Genomic DNA, 17,630 nt, shown 5'->3' on the forward strand with positions numbered 1-17,630 from the left:
AATCAGCTTGTGTCTACCTTCTAGCACAGTGCTGAGCATATAGTGGGGGACAGGGGACTAAAATTCTAGGCGGCATCTTAAATAAGACTAGCAAGAGTGTACCAATCTCAGCAAGCACTGTGGAGATCAGTGTGGAGACACCTCAAAGGACTAGGACTGGAGGTCCCATTTGACCCAGCTATTCCCCTGCTGGGCATCTTCCCCAAAGAATTAAAAGAATCATACCACAGTGATATATGTGCACCCATGTTCATAGCAGCGCAGTTTGTAATAGCTAAAACTTGGAAACAGCCCACATGCCCATCAACTGGAGACTGGATCAAGAAAATGTGTTTTTTTTTATAAAATGGAGTACTACTCAGCCACAAAAAATGAGAAATTAGAGACATTTATAGCTAAGTAGATGCACACTGAGGCGATACTTTTAAGTGAAATAAATAGGACACGTGTAAATACCGACTAGTTTCTCTGGTGTGAGAAACTGAAAGTGTAAATAAGGACTAAATGTATAATAGGTAATGTGAAATAGGAAGAAAAGGGGCAAAGGGGAAGGAAGTGGGAGGGCTAGGGGAAAGGATAGAAGGGAATGGGAGTAATATGAGAAAATGGAAAAACAGGAACAAAATCTTTGTAAATAGGGAGGACTGGAGGGGTTGAAGGGAGGCCAGGGGAAGGGGGAAAAAATAAGAACCAAGAGAGACTATGTAAAGGTGCAAATTTCCAATGCTGAATGTCATTATATTGTATGCCTAAAATGTACCAATGATTAGAACGAATAATCGATAATGCAAAATAGGAACAAAAGGTCCAAAGGGGTAGGGGGAGTGGGAGGCACAGGGGAAAGGAAAGAAGGGAAAGGAAAAAATGATGAAAAATGGAAATAAAGTCTTTGTAAATAGGGAAGGGTGGAGGGCGTGAAGGGAGGACTAGGAATGGGGAAAAAATAAGAACCAAGATGCATTATGTAAAGGTACAATTCCCAATGAGAAATGTAATTGTGTTGTATACCTGCAATGTACCAATAAAAGAATTTAATATAAAAAAAAGAGTGTACCAATCTCAAATATATATATATTTTTATCACAGAAGCACCAATAATCAAAAGTCCAAACACCCCACCTGAGTATCTCAGTATTTTGTGGTTTATGACGTTAAATGTACTATTTCCCATCCCACAGTTACTACAGGCCTGATACAGAAGCAGCCCTCATATCAGCCATCTTAAATAGATGGTCAGTGAAGCAGAAATCCAGAAAGTCAGGCGAATCCCTAAATACAATTCTGTTTTGGAGTAGACTACATACGTTGGAGTGAAGTAGCCTTCCTGTCTGTTGAAAGGGCTACCAAAGCCATGCTCATGAGTGTCAGAGAAAGATGACTCTGGTGGGGATCCTGAACACTTATTAAGTAGTCCTTCACCAGCAGTGCATGAATCTGAATAGCACAAGGAACTGCTGTAATTCAAGGCTGCACAAACCCAAGACAAAGTGAACCTGAACAGCAGCTTCACTTACACTTGCAGTTTCAGGAATGTACACAGAAGCAGGCAGAGTCTCAGGTTTTCCTTAGTGCAGATCTGCTCGACATGAATACTAGTGCATACACATTACAGCAGCTTCCTGCTGGTCCTGGGGCAGCACCTGGGAAATGCACTCACTTCCCTGGACAGAGAAAATATGTCCTCACCAGCATTCCCAGGATGATGGGGAAGCCCGGGGGAGGTGGGAGAGAAAGATGACAAGGAGCCTTGCTTGAGGAACGTCTCCCCCAGCAGGCACCTCATAAATGACCCTTAGAAAAAGAAGTGTGTTTTCCTCTCAGCAGGAAAAATGTCACACGGTGAGACTACCAGCAGCTCCCTCTGGCATGAGGCTCCGGAACTGGCACCATGACCAAATAAACAAGGGTTGACCTTACGAGACTCTTTAACAGGGCAGTGCACACACACTCACATGCATGTGCTCTCTCGCTCTCACACACACTCACACTGTCTCTCACTAGCACAGATGTTCCTCAGCGCGGAGCGGCTTCTCAAGCACAGGGGAACAAGGGGGATCTGTAAGTGAAGGAGGAACAGAAGCGGGAAGGTGGAGCCATTGGAAAGGGCCTGAGGAAGGAACAGCCACTTCAAAGACAGAAACACATGCAGGTAAAAGTCTTCCCCAGGGCCCAGGAAGGCTGGGCGCCCTCCGAAACCCCATCAGGGCGTATGTACTAAGCTTCCCTCTGCTTCCTGTTCAAAGGACATGATGTAGACAGTCATCCCATCCCAGAATTCTCTCCTAAATGTCTCATTTTACTAAATGGAAGATTTGAGAAGCAAATCTACTGGGTAGTCCTCAAATCCTAGAGGCCTGGGGAACTATCTCCAATTTCAATTCTCTTCTCTATGGCAAACAAGGAAAGCACTCCAAGACAGACTGACAGGACACATGTTCTGTCTGACATCTGAGTGTGTTTGAGAGACTTTCAAATTCCAAAGTTTAAGCCCAACTGGGTTGGGAGGAGTGAAATCCTGTGTCCTATTCTTCTCTGCCCTGTCCCCATCCCACATGCTAACTGCAAAGCCCTTTACTGTATTTATACTGTTAGTGTACACATATTTCAAAGAATGGCCTTGGTAGTTAGACAAAACAACAGAGGACTGTCTCTTCTTAAAGTGAAAGGATCCAAGAGTTCACACTTGGTTCACCAAGAACCCAGAGGCTGCAGATAATAATTATAGCCTCACAAACCCAGCAAAGATGGCACAGGTCACCTTGCTCCTCTTGCTGCTCCAAATGCTTCTGGGCCATCAGCTGCTGTGAAAGAATCACCAAGGCCACATTAAATAGTACTTGGATTAATTACGCTTGAAAGTCTCTTATCCAAGCACTGCTAAGGCCGAACAATTGAGTTTGGGAACAAATGTGGTTACATATTTTTCCTTAATGGCTTCCTGAACACCCTGGTTAGGTCTGGTCCCAGAGGGGAAATTGCCGGTTCAAGTCATAAAATGTGATCAATGTAGATCAAGACCCTGAGCTAAGTATCCAAGATGAGAGAGGAGAAACGGATTTGTGTGAACATACAAACACAGAAGGAAACGTGTGTTCACATGAAGAACTTCAGCTTCTCTCCTGAAGCTGCACCTTCTCACTTTTCACCCCTAGAGCTCTGCTCATCCCACCAAAATATTCAGCCACCAGTTCCAATTTTGGAAGGAGTCCAAATAAGAAAAAATTTCAGAAACTATTTCTGTGGCTCTAAATGCCCACATCAGACCATGGTAAGAGCGGGGGAAATCAAACGTGGCTGGTTAATGGGGCCGATCTTTGGCTTCAATAATACAGAGCCCACTGGAGTTTTGGCCCTACTGGTTGGAGTGTTCAGCCCTTGTGCAAGAGGTTTATCTGTCCAAAAGTTCACTTGCTGCTCTAATGATTTTCATTCATACACACAACAAATATTTGAGTGCCTACAACATACACAGCATCCTTCCGTCAATACAGACTCCTGCTAGCCCACTCTTGTCCAGAGTCCAGACAAGCACTGGCAGAAGCAGCTCAACACTACACATGGCTGCTGTGGTCTACTCTACAATGTGCTTATCTAGGGTACCACTCTCTCCATTCCAGAGCCTTCCTGTGCTGGTGTCAAAACTTGTCCTTCTATCAACCAGCTGTGGTCACAGTGATCTGACATCCACCAAGTTTAAAAACTGTGGTTCAACTATTCCAACACATGGTTTGGCTATTGACAGTTGCTCTGAGAACATGGTAGGCCTGAGGCTTCAGTTCACTTCTACCAGTCCCCCCAGCAGTGCTAATTCCTTTTATGGGGCCTCACCCTCAACCTCTACGGGAACCCCCAAGCAAAGGAGTAGGAGTGATGTCTAAGACTGTCAACTGCTTCACAGCCCAAGATCTTCTCCCCTGGGATGAAGGGCATGCTATCCTGCAAATACCTACGAGAAGTTGCCAGAACCACTGAAGTAGCCTTCACACTGCATTTCTTCCGTCCTTTGGAGCTGTCAGTCTAACAAGAGAAGACAGGAATTCATTTCTGGGGCTCCTCTTAGGTGAACCAACAAATTTTCCATACCCTTATTTGCCTTTTGTATTCCATCCTGGTTCCTCTGGCCTTGGCTCCTCCTTAGTTAAGGCTGGACCTCATGTCTTCCCAGGCTCCACAGACAGACACATAAGCGCAGACCATTCTGGAAAGAGAAGACAGCCTCCCCAAGGCCTATCTAGAGGTGCTGGGGTTGCCACGTGGACATGTTCACTGCTCTCCACCAGGAGGTGGTTCGGCCTCGCTTTCCCATCATCCAACGATGTCCTTTTTATAGAGCTTCATGCTTGTGACACATACTGGGAGTCACAGGGAATAATACGGAGTGGAGTGTGGTTCTTAAACAGACTTCTAATTGAAGCACAGAGCTTAGGAACCAAAATGAACCACCTCTAAGGAGTCTATTCAGCAACCTTCGCTCAGCTTCAAGTTGTCTCATCCTCCTGCCACACCAATCAGGTTCCCAGTCACAGATCCAGGAGACAAACCTGTTTCCAAACAGGTCAGGAGGAGAAGGTGGAATTTCATTAGGTGTCTATTTGCAGGAGAGTTAGGCTGAAGAAAGCAGCCACACTGGCATGTACTCATCACAAGGGAATTCCACTACTACTGGAAACAGGGGAGGCAAAATTTTGTGCACACTACCAAATCATCCACACATTGGGGTGGATGGGAGGTATTTAAAGGAAATGAGGGAGAAAAAAGGGAAAGAGAAAGGCCAGGAATTTTCTTTTTTTAAAGGATTCTTCCCTACACATTCACTACCAGGCTTTCTGCCTCTGGGATGGAAAGTGTTACTCAGCTGCAAGGCCTCTTGCTAATTGTGGGTTTTTATTTTTATTTCCTATTACCCTCTTGCACGCCTGATGAGATTATTTTACCGGAACTGACACAGCTGGAAGCAGCAGGCATACATGGAGCCTCTGAGGAGGTGATGCAATTTCATTTTCATTGATCAGAAATCAGCAGGGCAGTAAGTGATGGGAAATTCCATTAGAAGAAAACTTACAAGCCATGAGCCTCAACTTCCTAGCCACACCCAGGAAGCCCCAGAGAGAGGACTAAGGTCACACCTGGGGCCATCAGAAGCCCTCTCCTCAAAATGGCAAGGGATGACCACACTGCCGCTGGCTTGGTAGAACATCTGAGTAGGACAGGAAGATCATCAGGACTCCTTGAACCAATGAGGACACCTCAGCTTATCTGGGAGGATTACACAGATGTCTTCCAGGGACCCAGAAGAGGATTCCTTACAACCAAACCCCACAGCTCCACAAACCCCAGGCTTAAAGGATTCCTTTCTGATCCAGAAGCAGTGGCCTACCTTTGTAATCTCAGCCACTTGGAGAGCTGAGGCAGGAGAAATGAGAGTTCAAGCCAACCTGAGCAAGACCCTATCTCCCTGTCTCAAAATTTAAAAACATAAAAAAGAGCTGGGGATGTAGGGAAAGAAAAGGAAAGAAAAAAAGAGAGATAGATCGATCAATCTCATTCCAAGTGCCAACAAAAAAGAAAGAGGAGGGGCCCAGGGATTTAGCTCAGTGCCCACGTGCCTGCCTCGCAAGGGCAAGGCTCTGAGTTCGATCCCCGCAAAAAAAAAAAAAAAAAAGAAAGAAAAAAGAAAAAGAAAGAGGAGGCCATGAAGCACCAGTCCTATGTCTCCCAGCCACTCACAGAGATGATCCTGAAGGCACCTACCATTCTACTGTGTGCCAGGCACTGTGCTGTGTCCCACACTCAGGAACTCTGGTCCTCACCTAGTGCTTCAGGATCAGTGCCCTTCTCCCCTCTCTCCTGGACAGATGAGGAGCCTGAGGTCCAGGAAAGTAAGGCAGAGAGTTAGTAGGTACTAATGCCTCACCGAGGCCCCGTCTCTCACAAACAGCAAAGGCAGGCTGAGGGTGAACAAGGAAGCTCACACCAGGAGCACATGAAACACATCTGATCAAGTCTGGCTTTTTCCAGATAGCAGATGAGCAATTCTGATGCATTCACCTCCATCAACCTCAACACCCCAACAATGGCGCTCCCTGTGTACAGGCCTGGAATCACAGCTGAACTTCTCTTCAGAATGTATAAAATGGCTACTGTTTTATCAGTTAAGAGCTCTTCCAACTGTTTGCCCAGCAAATATTGCTTCGCTCACTAAAGGAAAAAAAAAGCAAAGAGCTACTTAAAAAGGCCAATTCTACAAAAAAATACCAATAGCCATGTGGCCATTCTGCCCCATAAAAGGTGAATCAGAAAAACCAGGCCATAGCTACAAAATAAATACTGCTCCCAACAATCCCTCAAAACAAAACAGAAGATGTTAAGTGTGTAAATGATAAATATGAGGAGCAAAAACTACTAGTAAGCTTTTACTGAGTACCTAGTCTGTGACTCAAGAAAACAGAAAACACGTAAGACATGGGTCTGGCCTCAGTGAGCTTACAGACTAGATAGGGACCAAGAATATCCAGCACATAAACATCAGTACTGCTGGGCCGGGGATTTGGCTCAGTGGTTTCGCTGCCTGCTGCGCAAGCACAAGGAACCAAGTTCGATCCCCGGTACCAAAAAAAAAAAAAATTAGTACTGCTTACTGATAAGGATATGTAACACATCGTCACAATATAAATGGAGGCCAAGGGCCAGGGATTTAGCTCAGTGGTGCCGCCGCCTGCCCCGCAAGTGCAAGGTCCCAAGTTCAATCCCCGGTACAAAAAAAAAGCAAAAACATAAACGGAGGCCAGGGCAAGACAAGAAAGAAAAAACAAAGGGGAAGGAAATTTGAGCAAAAAATGAAGGCTAAAATGTATTATATATAGTAATGATATATAAGTATAGTAAGCCATAAATTCGGCTCTAAGGTATCTAAAAGGCAGGAAGAAAAACATACTAACCTTGTTTTAGGTACACTGTTCATGAGTCCAGGAGAAAAAGCCAGTTGGTCAGGATTACTGAACTCCAATAGCTTCTCAAATGCCAACAGTGGGGTAAGAGCAGAAGAAGGGGCTCCTGCAGCCTTGTCTCTCTGATCCCTTTGGGGAAGTAACAATGAGGACGCTTGAGTGTGAAGCCATCCAGTCTCACGACTTCCTTTGACAGGCAAGAATAATGACCCCAGAGGGTGATGGTGGTTTGCAGAAGATCAGACAGCTGGTCAGTGGCACAGTGAGGATGGGGGTCTGGGTATCTCACGCCACACTAACAGTGCTCTCTCTCCCACATGTAGCTACTTTCCGTTATCCTTCAAACTGCAGGGGCTCAATGGGGGAGAGGGGCGACAGAGGCTGGTGGCGGGCAGGAAGGACTGTTCCAGATGAAAAGAGACCTAAGAGCCAAACATCTAAATGCCTTACGTAGACCTCCTTTGAATACCAATCCAGCCAGCCAACTGTATAAATAGCCATGTTGGGGACAATTGGGCAAATCTGCATCACAATTTAGGATCAGATGATGTTAACTGTCAGAGCATGATGATACATGCCTGCAATACTAGTTTCTTGGAAGCCTGAGGAAAAACGACCATGAGTTTGAGGCCAGCCTGGGCAACAGAGTGAGATTTTGTCCTAAAATAAAAAGGGCCAGGGGTGTAGTTCAGTGAGGGAACACTTGCCTAACATGCTCAAGGGCCGGTTCAAGCCCCAGCACTTAAAAACAAAAAGTAAACAAAGTCATTTTTAGCTATCACTGGCATCTGAAATACCTTGGTTCAGAAACTTAATCCTTTCCATGTTTCTGGTCGCAAACCGTATTGGATGAGAACCAAAACAAATTTCCCCCGTAAGGCCAACAATGCACCTAACCATTGAATTTGATTTAGTTCTCGAACAAAAATGTGGAAAGAGTTAAGTCTGCCAATCAAGGTAACAGCACTGGCCAGAATCAAGCCATTCCAAGTTCAAGGCAAGCTAACCCTCTTTTCAAAGAAATGTGGGTTTCTCCTTTCTTGGAAAGAGCTTTCTGTTCTAAGCAAGTCCCAGCTACCACTGAAGATTGCTTTTTTCAAAAATCAGCATCTGCTGACTCCACCTCAGCACCGCCATGTTAGAAGAATACAAACCAATGCACCTGACACATTTAAAAGGGGTAACTATCACTACGTGAATTGAACAAAAATTAGCCTGTTCACAAACATTATCTGCCTAAGAATATATAGCATGCTTGATTTATAGCTTGGAGCCCAAGTGTGATTAAGAAAAAGTAAGTCAGAAGCCTCTACTTGTTGATTTAATGGGTTAAAAAGTATTTTAACACTTTCATTAGGTTTAAAAAATGAGAAGTTTAGCAACCATTGTTTGGAAGTTCATTGTCTCAGCATGAATGCTCCATGAGTCATCTTAACAGCCTGGTAATGGCTGAACTGAGCTGCTGCCCTCCTGCTAGGCTGGTTTTGTAATGATCTGCTGGTAAAAGGCCCATTGGGAAGTGGGCTTCTAGACACATTTGGTCCCCACACCCCTCATCCAGCAGCCCCTCCCCTTCCAACTTCCGTATGTCCACAGGGTGCTGGGAACTCCTGGAAATACTCCACAGTGGACTTTTTCACATTAGCACTATGACCTGACCAAGAGCATAGTCACACCCAGCACCAACCCCTCCAGGAACAAATCACAATGCTCCTGTAACATACACGACGCTTTATATATGTTTAAACACTCTTACATTCACTTCTCGTTTGACCTCCAACAACCTTTTTAAATAGAGTAGGAATCAAACTTCAGATTTTACAGGTTAAAATAAATTCAAACATCAGTGACTACTATGAGTCACACAGGTCACACAGCTGGTTAAGTAGCAAAGCAAGGACCACAGACTCCAGGCTCCTACTGCAGTGCTCGTCTCTCTGTGAAGAAGACACCACTTCCTCCAAGAGAGTCACCAGCCCTCAGAGACGTGGAAAGGATAAAGACAGAGATCTACCTGCTGTACACAGAAAACCCCAAGCATCCTTCAAAAACACCTTTCATCTAAACATGAGAAAGGGCACCAAACACCTGAGAAAGAGCATACCTGAAAGGCAGAGCTATGAATACAGGTTGAGCCTTCCTATCCTGAAAATCCAAAATCCCAACTGGAAAATTCTACACACTATGAAACAAAACCATTAAAAATTCCATATGAAAGTACCTTATGGGCATGTGTTTCAGGGGCACATAAAAATGAATTTTGTCTTTAGACTTGGGTCCCATCCCAAAGATATCTCATTTTGTCTTTGCAAATATCTCCCCCCAATTTAAATAAAACCTGAGACACTTTTGGTCTCCAGCATTTTTCATAAGGGATACTCAATGTATAACATCAAATACTGACTTGTTCCAAACAGACAAGAATCTTAATAGAAAGATATATTAAGTCACAGAGTTTTACATAGATTAGGGCCTAGAAAATAAATTCAGGAAAGCACCAAATGCCAAAAGAAAAAAGAAAAAGTGTTAGGCTGAGTACAACCCCTATAATACCCTCTGCTCCACAGACAACACTGCGGCCTGAAACAGTCATTCACTCGGCTCAAAAACTATTTGCAAGACCAGGTAATACGCTGTCAGCTTCTAGGTGCTCCTCATGAAGGAGGCTCAACCTAGAGGAGCTTCTTCCTTCAATACAGAGCTCAAGTGAAGACCAGAAGGTGAAGGTGATCTGGGGCACAGCTGTCAAAGTGCACACATCTATGAGAAACCATTCTCTATCATGAATGTCTTCTCTTCTGCAGGTGTGGGCAGATTCTTTAGTGTACTCTCTGATGTCATGCTGGAGCCCATAGGGCTCCCGTTCCCATCGTGATGGAAAACAATGAGACTTACCAGTTCACTTGATATTCAGTGCTCATCCTCTAAGTCTAAATGATTGATGCCAGGAACACCATTAATGTTCCAAATAAAACTTTCCAATTTAGGGAACCAAGGCAGTCTGGGCAGAGGAAGGGTAAGGGACAAAAGGGAATGGGTCCAGAATACAAAACATGATCAGGATCCTTTGACTCGCCATCGAAGAGAGGGTGACCTCACTGGGGAGGCAGGTTCAGAGGGAAGACCTGTTTAAATAACCATGGCCCTCTGCAAAGTTTCCAACCCCATGGAGATGATCGATCCCACTAGCTTCCCACTGGGAAGGAAGAGGCCTACCATGACTCCTTGGGACCTTCATTCCTCAGCACAATTCCATTTCCTTACTGCTAGGGTGCCTGGGCCCTGCTGGAGTGCAAAGGAAGCCCTCCAGTGGCAGTGATATAATCTCAGGCGGCCCCACAATCTACCTCCAGCGTTCTGTCACCTGATGATCACCTGTCTGATTTCAGACACTCACTGGTCCAGGGGAACCTGAATCCTAGAACTAGATGTCCCCAAATAAATGGTTTCTCTCCACCAGTAAAATGCAGATCACAGAACAAGTGTGAGAAGTCTCAAGAATACCTGTTGCACAAGGGCATGAGAGCTACAGGCCTCGAGTGAATTCCTCACATGCCCAGAGAGGGCAAAAGTGGAGTTCGAAGGAACAGTGGCCAGGCCCAAGGCAGGAACACCACAGAATTCTCACTCTTAACATTCACATTCCTGAGGTACAGCTGGAACTCCACTGATGAAATCATTTTATACACTGTCTCTGCACACACACACAAGACACCTTTAAGAAACTGCTTTAGCTTCCAGATCCACTGTTTAATTTAGTTTCCAGCTCCACTGTTTTAAACCTTGCCTTCTCCTGGTTGTTTTGAGATAAAAGCTGTGTTCGGCTCACCGGCCAGTTGTCAAATTCCAGCACTTGCCTGGGCTATGACCAGAAAAGTCTTCTGTCCAACCACGGGAGGCCTAGTCCCCACCGGCAGAGCAGGGGTTAATGGAAGCTGACCGCAGCACAGTTGTTAAGGTAATCAATACCACTGAGATACTAAAGCAGCATAAGCCACAATATTGATTGCCAAGCAGATGATAAAACTGTTTATTATGATAATTGCAGGGTCCCTGCAAGATGCTCCTAGTGCTTCCTAAAGCTGTTTACAAAACTAATAAAGATTTGCCATTTCAAGGACTTTCATTTTAACTATCCCCCTCTTCCCAAGCTCTCACCCCTACCCCTTGTCCACTACCAAATAGCAGGCTTCAACCCCGGGCTATCAAGACAAGCAATTTCAGGCTATCCTGGGTGGAACATCCGTCTAGGGACCCTAAGGAACAGCCTGTCCTCCCACACCCTCGCCCTGCCCCCAACTTCACCAAAGAAGATGGAAGCCCAGCTGTCAGACACTTAGGGTGTGCAGATCTCCTCCACAGAACCTGCCATGTCATAATTACGGGGTTTTATCGATGGAGGGGGGCTGCTCAGGGCTCCTTGAGCTGACATCCATTTGTTGTAACACACTTAAGAAACCGCACCACCTTGGTTGGTAATTAAAACTTTTCTGGAGAACTTGGTGGCCATGGAACTAACTGAACAGGGTCAAACATGGTTTCCAGAATGCATTTCCACCAGCACAGCTCAAGGGTGACTTTGGCTGCTGGACTGGGCATAGGCCTCAAATTCTACCATGCCCAGGACACCAGCTTAGTTTTATTAACAGTGGAAATTAACTCCTTCTTGGTCACAAACACAGCCATCTGTCTTGATACGGACAGCATGGTCACTCATGTGCTATGATGTTCAAAGAGAACTGGAATGCAGGCATTGCACAGGTATCATGTTGTTCTTCAAACTGCTCAAGGGAAAACAATGTATGGAGTCCTCAGATGAAGTATAGTACCCTGAGTACTTGGGTGTGTTTTCAGAATATGAAAGAAGTTGAAAAGGAGCTCAGGTATTCAGGAAAACTTAGAAGCCAGTCCCTTGGCAACTGCAAAACAAGACCCCAATCCTCACCTAACCCTCAACAACTTTGGCTCAATCCATAGCAGCCAAGAGGATCTGCCCAGAAGAGAGTCTGACTGGACGCAGCCTTCAAAACCACATTTGCAATTTAGAGGGTAGGTGGGGCAAAGTATGAGGATCTGGAGACAGCTTTTTTTTTTTTTCTTTCTCCAATCAAAGCATGCAGAAACTGTTCACAAGAACATCTCCCTGGCTTAGGAAGAGAAGCCTCTACCCTACTGAGTCTCTCCCTTTGCTAAGGCAGCGCCAGCCCTGGAAGTCAGTGCCCAGAGTGCACCTCTGTGCACACAGCACAGTTTAGTGTCTTGGGCTGGTGGAGACACGCAGTTTTTCTGTAGATACCTGGCTCTGCCCCACCTACTCCCAATCACACAGAAATCAGAAAACTGGAGCCAGTTTTATGTAAAGTGTAATCCCTTTGCCAAAGACCTTGCCATGAACTCACAGATACCACAGCATGGCCGGAAGGGATGCATGAGGGATTAGTTTAACCTGGTTACCTGCTCTTACAGGATCTATTTGGCAACGAGGAATGGTCGGAGGAAATCGGAGGCTTTCCTGTTACTGGATTTCATGAACAATACAGTCCTAGGAAAAGGGCTAAGGACAAAGAATCACCACCTACAAAATTCTAGGCTGGACACTGCACTCATTCACAGGTGTCTCAGAATCCATGTTAACAAACACCTACCTGGATTTGCTATCAAAAGAAAGTTTAAGTGTCAATAATTCTGCTGTTACCTTTTAACCTCATTTGCACATATTAGTTGTACCGTGAACAATAACTTCAACAAAAAATATATGCTAAGAATGATACAGTCCACACTTGGAAACCCGCCCGCAACGGCCAGGCGAGCCTGCCTAAGTGCTAAGAACCATTTAGGAGCATTGTAAACCATTAGGGCCATTAGCTCTAATTTGACCTCAACAAAATAAATCAACCTGCTAGGAACAAATTTAGAAGCTTTCCAAAGTCAAGTTCTCAAACCCTTGAAAGGCTCACAAGCACAATGCAGGACAGGGAACAAATGGGCAGCTCGGGAGCTATTCTCAGCTTCTACCTTCCCTGGAACCAAAAACCGAGAGAGCAGGCATAGTTGGGCCATGGACTCGGGATATTCTCAGTCCACTGGGTCACGAAGCTATGACCATTGATAGCGTGCCAGCTGGAACACATCTGCCACTGCAAGTAAAGGATTCATGCTATTCCTTTCATACCATTTACATTTCCTATCTATACTGCTATGAATGTTTGCTGTCAAAGAATGTAGATATTTGGATTCATTTCCAAGATATCCTGACTAGGTTTCAACAGGGGTGATTCTCAGCAACCAGTCTGCATTCACTCGGCCATTCAAATGGGCAGGTATCATTTACATTAAGAATCATGATGCCCCTCCATTAATACATGTGTCAACATAATAAATAAGTTCTCCAACAAAACTTATAACCATCTGCATACACTATAAATTTAAATTGCAAAAGCATCATAAATTTTCATCTTTGTTCCCCACTGATAATTACTTACTGCATTTTTTAATACTGATGGCACTGCCCTGATGAAGAAATAGGAAGTAAAATGAACTATAGCACCATCAAATTCCATCAGCCGATGGAAGAAAGCTAAGAACAAGCATGCGAGAGAAAAAGGCAGTCCACACACCTTTTTACAAGAGCAGTCCTTCATTTGTTTAAATGATAAAGAAAAACATACTGTCTAATCATGCCACTTGTCTTTTACACAAGGAAGAGACAAGGAGTAAAGGTAATGGCAAAGCAAGTTAGCAGTGCAGAGTTCTCTAACTCAAGAGTCTGAATTTCTGAAAGCTGAGTAATCCTTTCCGGCCCCACCCAACAGGTATTTCCAGGTATCAAATTATATGTTAATTACACATATGTGAAGTTATATGAGAGGAAGTGGTGTTAGTCATCACCCAGGGGATGGAAGTTAAGCAAAACTTGAGTTTTGTAAAGCATGCTTTATGCACAGGCCTGGGGCTCCTCTGGCTCAGGAGAAGAAGAGGAACTCAGAATGAGAGGCGAGGTTATCTCTCCACATCTTCCCCTCCCAGGGCACTGCAGCCAGGCCCCTGGGCCTTTCTAGCTGGACTTCCCAGGCTTAGGACTCAGGTGCTTTTCCTTTCCGTGCATTTATTACACAGATCAAACAGGCTGCTTCTCAGCCTTGCTCAGACTCAGCTGCTTAAGAGACAGGGAGGAACAAGGAACAGTTCTCCTCAACGTGAAGAAGCGGGGCACACTACCCTCCTAGCACTGCCCTCCGTCAGCAACCTCTGAGGTTTAGGACAGCACCAGGTTCTAGAGGATCCTGGCCTCTGGAACCAGGGAAACACATCAGACCTGTGAAGAATTCCAACTCAGAGTTCTGAAACTGCTTTGAAAGCCTGTGTCTCAGACTGCAGGAATGTTATCCAAAGGACACATCGCCCACTGTCTTCAAGGAGGGAGGCCCCCCTTCAATAGTGTGCACTGATCCTGCCCTGACTGACCAGGGAGGGTTATGAGGGGATCCGAGCCTGTCCTGACCAGTGCAGGACCAAACACATGATGGAACATAAACACTCAGGACCCTGGTGCTCAGGGACCTGAGAAGGGACCTAGCCAGGAGGAGCTGTACAGTCTCTTCTTTCCTCCTGCTTTAAACAATAACACACCCAATGGGCAGATATGGAAGAGGCACTAAAATAAACCTTGAAGTGGGTCAATAATAAATCTTGCACATACTATGTATATTAGTACAGTATTGTTGTAGGGCACAGTATAAAGTGTACTATAATAGATACTATCACTGTACTACAGTATTAGCATAACACAGAGTATATATGATAGAGTATGCAATAATACCACATTAGTGATTCACAGTGTATGTTCTGAGCTGGCATTCCAATAAACAGGGTAATTTTTTTTTTTTTTTTGGGTACCAGGGATCGAACTCGGGTCCTTGTGCTTGCGAGGCAGGCGGCGGAACCACTGAGCTAAATCCCTGGCCCCAAACAGGGTAATTTAAAAGGTACAGGTACAAGGTTGTTTTAGTTCATTTTGTCTTGGTAGCACTGGGAATTGAACCCAGAACCTTGAGCATGCTAGGCAAGTGCTCTACACTGGGTTATTAACCTACTTTGGGTCTCAAGATCATCAAAAATGTAACGGGTATAGAGATTATATTTGTCCCGTTGGATGTAAGGATTACTGAGAGCATCAAGAATTTAGAGCACAGTAGATGCTTCATAAATGTTAGCTATTAACATTTATACACACACACACACACACACACACACACACACACACACAGAACATATTCTCTGAGGCCAGGGATTTAGCTCAGTGGTTCCAGTGCCAGCCTAGAAAGCAAGCGCAAGGTCCCAAGTTGGAACCCCCATACCAAAAAAAAAGAACATATCCTCATTTCATTTGCTTAACAATACAACAAAGACCTATGCTGATCTAAGGCTCAGAAAAACAGAGAGACTTGCCTACACCCAGGTGCCTCAGAGACAGCAATGCTGGCCTTGGAAACAAGGACAGGAGTCTCCCGCGCCTTACCTGCAGGGCATATGTGCAAGGTGTTCCTTAGTACTAAATTCTACACTGTTTCCTCTTACAAATACACACCTATGATAAAGTTCAATTTATAAATTGGACACAGTAAGAGATTAACAACAATGACTAATAGTAAAAGAGAACAATGATAACGACATGCCGTAATCCAAGTTATTTAAAACTTTTGAAATGTTTATTTCTGGAATTTTCCATTTCATATTTGCAGACCATGGTTGGTCTGGGATAACTGAAACCATGGAAAGAGAAACCACAGACAAGAGAGACTGCTGTTCTCTGTGCCTTTTCCATCATTATTTTCCAGTCTATCATGTACACATCACTGGCCACGGGCTAGATGGTTCTTGGTGATATGTGGGTGAGTGTTACAATTCTAATCGTTATCTATTCAATGTTTATTTGATCCAATACAACTGGCAAACATCTGTGATTCCTTAGATAGCACTGCTTGGCATGATGCAAAAGCAGGTATGCACGGCTTTAACATTTCAGAACATTTATGGCCACCAAAAGAGAAATGTACAGTGAACAATACAAGTGGTAGAGATACGCAGAAGTAATGCCTCAAACTGAGGGATCTCTCTCTCCCCTCAAAGAGGCTGGGGCAGAACTGATCTTCCTAACAGAGGCAACCACGAAGTCACCCAGCGTCCCATCCTGGTTTCCTCTCTGCATCTGCCTTGCTCCCTGCTTAGCTCCTCCTCCCAATGCAAGAGCTTCTCTGCCTTTCTGCAGGCTTCCTGAGAAGGGTCATGTGAAGGGTTATCAGTGCGGTGACCTCTTTAGTCATCAATAGCACTTCTGCCTCTCCCCTCCCCCCAGCAAGGACCGTGCAGCAAAGCTGGCCCCCCACCCTCCCCCTATTAATGCCTTTCCCCTGCCCAGCTATCACAGGAGGGCTGTTGAGTGAGAGGACCTCTGGCTGACCTCTGCTGACAGGCGCCCAGCTCCCTCTGTACACTGATCTAAGGCTAGGAGGGGTAATTAGCGACCAAGTAATAATTGCAGCTTCTAACTATGCTGGACCAAGATTGCAAAAATTCCCTGGGGTCCCTGCCAAGGACCCCAACCCACACAGAGGCATCTGCTCACAGACAAAAGAAAGGACTCAGCAACATTTCCGAGGGAGGCCAGCACTTTTCCAGGTTTTAATTAAAGTGGGACTTGGGTAAGGAGTTCGACAGCTACAAAAGAAAATTGGTAAATAAAGGAGAGTGGCTAAGGAAGAAGTGTAAGGCTTGGCTGGAGGAGCCCAATCAGGAAAGTACAAGCTCTCAAGGTACCCAGCCATGCACAAGAAACTTTCATCTCAGTCATGGAAGACACACAGCAAGTATCCTTGGAGAGGAATCAAAAAGAAATGTAAAAAGGCTGGATGCCCAATGACAGCACCACTGTTTGGCTGACTTGCTCCCCCTGCTCCAGTCCAACCCACTCAAAACCAGTCTTTTCCCCCAAAGGCTAGGATGCTTCACTGTTAGAAGATGCCAGACATATGGCACGTGGCCAAACCTAAGGGATCTGCAGTATAATCTGCTATGACTTGGTAATCCCACCAGATTCATCCAACAGGCCACCTCTACAAGACACCTACATGTGTGTGTCATGGTTCAGGATAACGCACAAAGTCCCCAATGAGAAAGAAGCGAGCATTCCACATATAGCAGACAGCCTCACCATGACTCTAAAAATAAATCTCCCTCACCCTTAACAGGACAGAACAAAGACACCCAACAGCACAGCAGCATCTGTGCCATCCTTCCTAAGCAGGCCCACCTCCCACTCCAATATCTTCCTTCTGCTTTCTAGAGTTAAAGCCAATTCATGGCAGTGCTGTTGCCCATGATCTCTCCAGAAGCTCTTTTCCCAGCAGGTTCACGGAATACGGAGGCTCTCCAGTGTGAACAGGGTTTTCTGCCCATCTGAATGACTCCATAGACTTCACACTCCTTTTTCTCCACTACTGCACCGCCTGGTCTCCCAAAGCATTCACGGCCTCTCTGGGCTGAATCCCGTTACTGAATCCATGGTGGCAGCAGTCAATTGCACTAATTCACCCTCCATTTCCTTCTCCAAACAATTAATATACTTAATAACTCCAGCCCCCATGACTGAGTCCTCAGACGCCCCTCGATTAACCTCTCCCCACT

The 17,630-nt window shown here is 45.2% G+C and overlaps 1 protein-coding gene across 8 annotated transcripts in view; it reads right to left on the reverse strand.

Annotated features, from left to right (window-relative positions):
- Nucleotides 1-17,630, reverse strand: part of Zfhx3 (zinc finger homeobox 3) — a 246,104-nt gene that overhangs the window by 172,942 nt on the left and 55,532 nt on the right. Inside the window, exons 2-4 of one of the 8 annotated variants that reach the window (XM_087204823.1) lie at nt 6,939-7,076; nt 5,752-5,864; nt 4,084-4,541 (exon numbers count right to left, since the gene is read on the reverse strand). The exons of 5 other annotated variants lie outside the window; for them this stretch is intronic. The gene's annotated coding sequence lies outside the window, so the exon portion shown is untranslated. Of the gene's footprint in view, nt 1-4,083; nt 4,542-5,751; nt 5,865-6,938; nt 16,301-17,630 lie in introns of those variants that run through there. 2 more of the 8 variants (XM_087204826.1, XM_087204830.1) reach the window with 2 other exon arrangements.

The sequence above is a fragment of the Heterocephalus glaber genome, unplaced genomic scaffold, assembly GCF_053883595.1.
Source record: "Heterocephalus glaber isolate CG9 unplaced genomic scaffold, H.glaber_assembly_v1.0 deba00000071, whole genome shotgun sequence".
Taxonomy (NCBI): Eukaryota; Metazoa; Chordata; class Mammalia; order Rodentia; family Bathyergidae; genus Heterocephalus; species Heterocephalus glaber.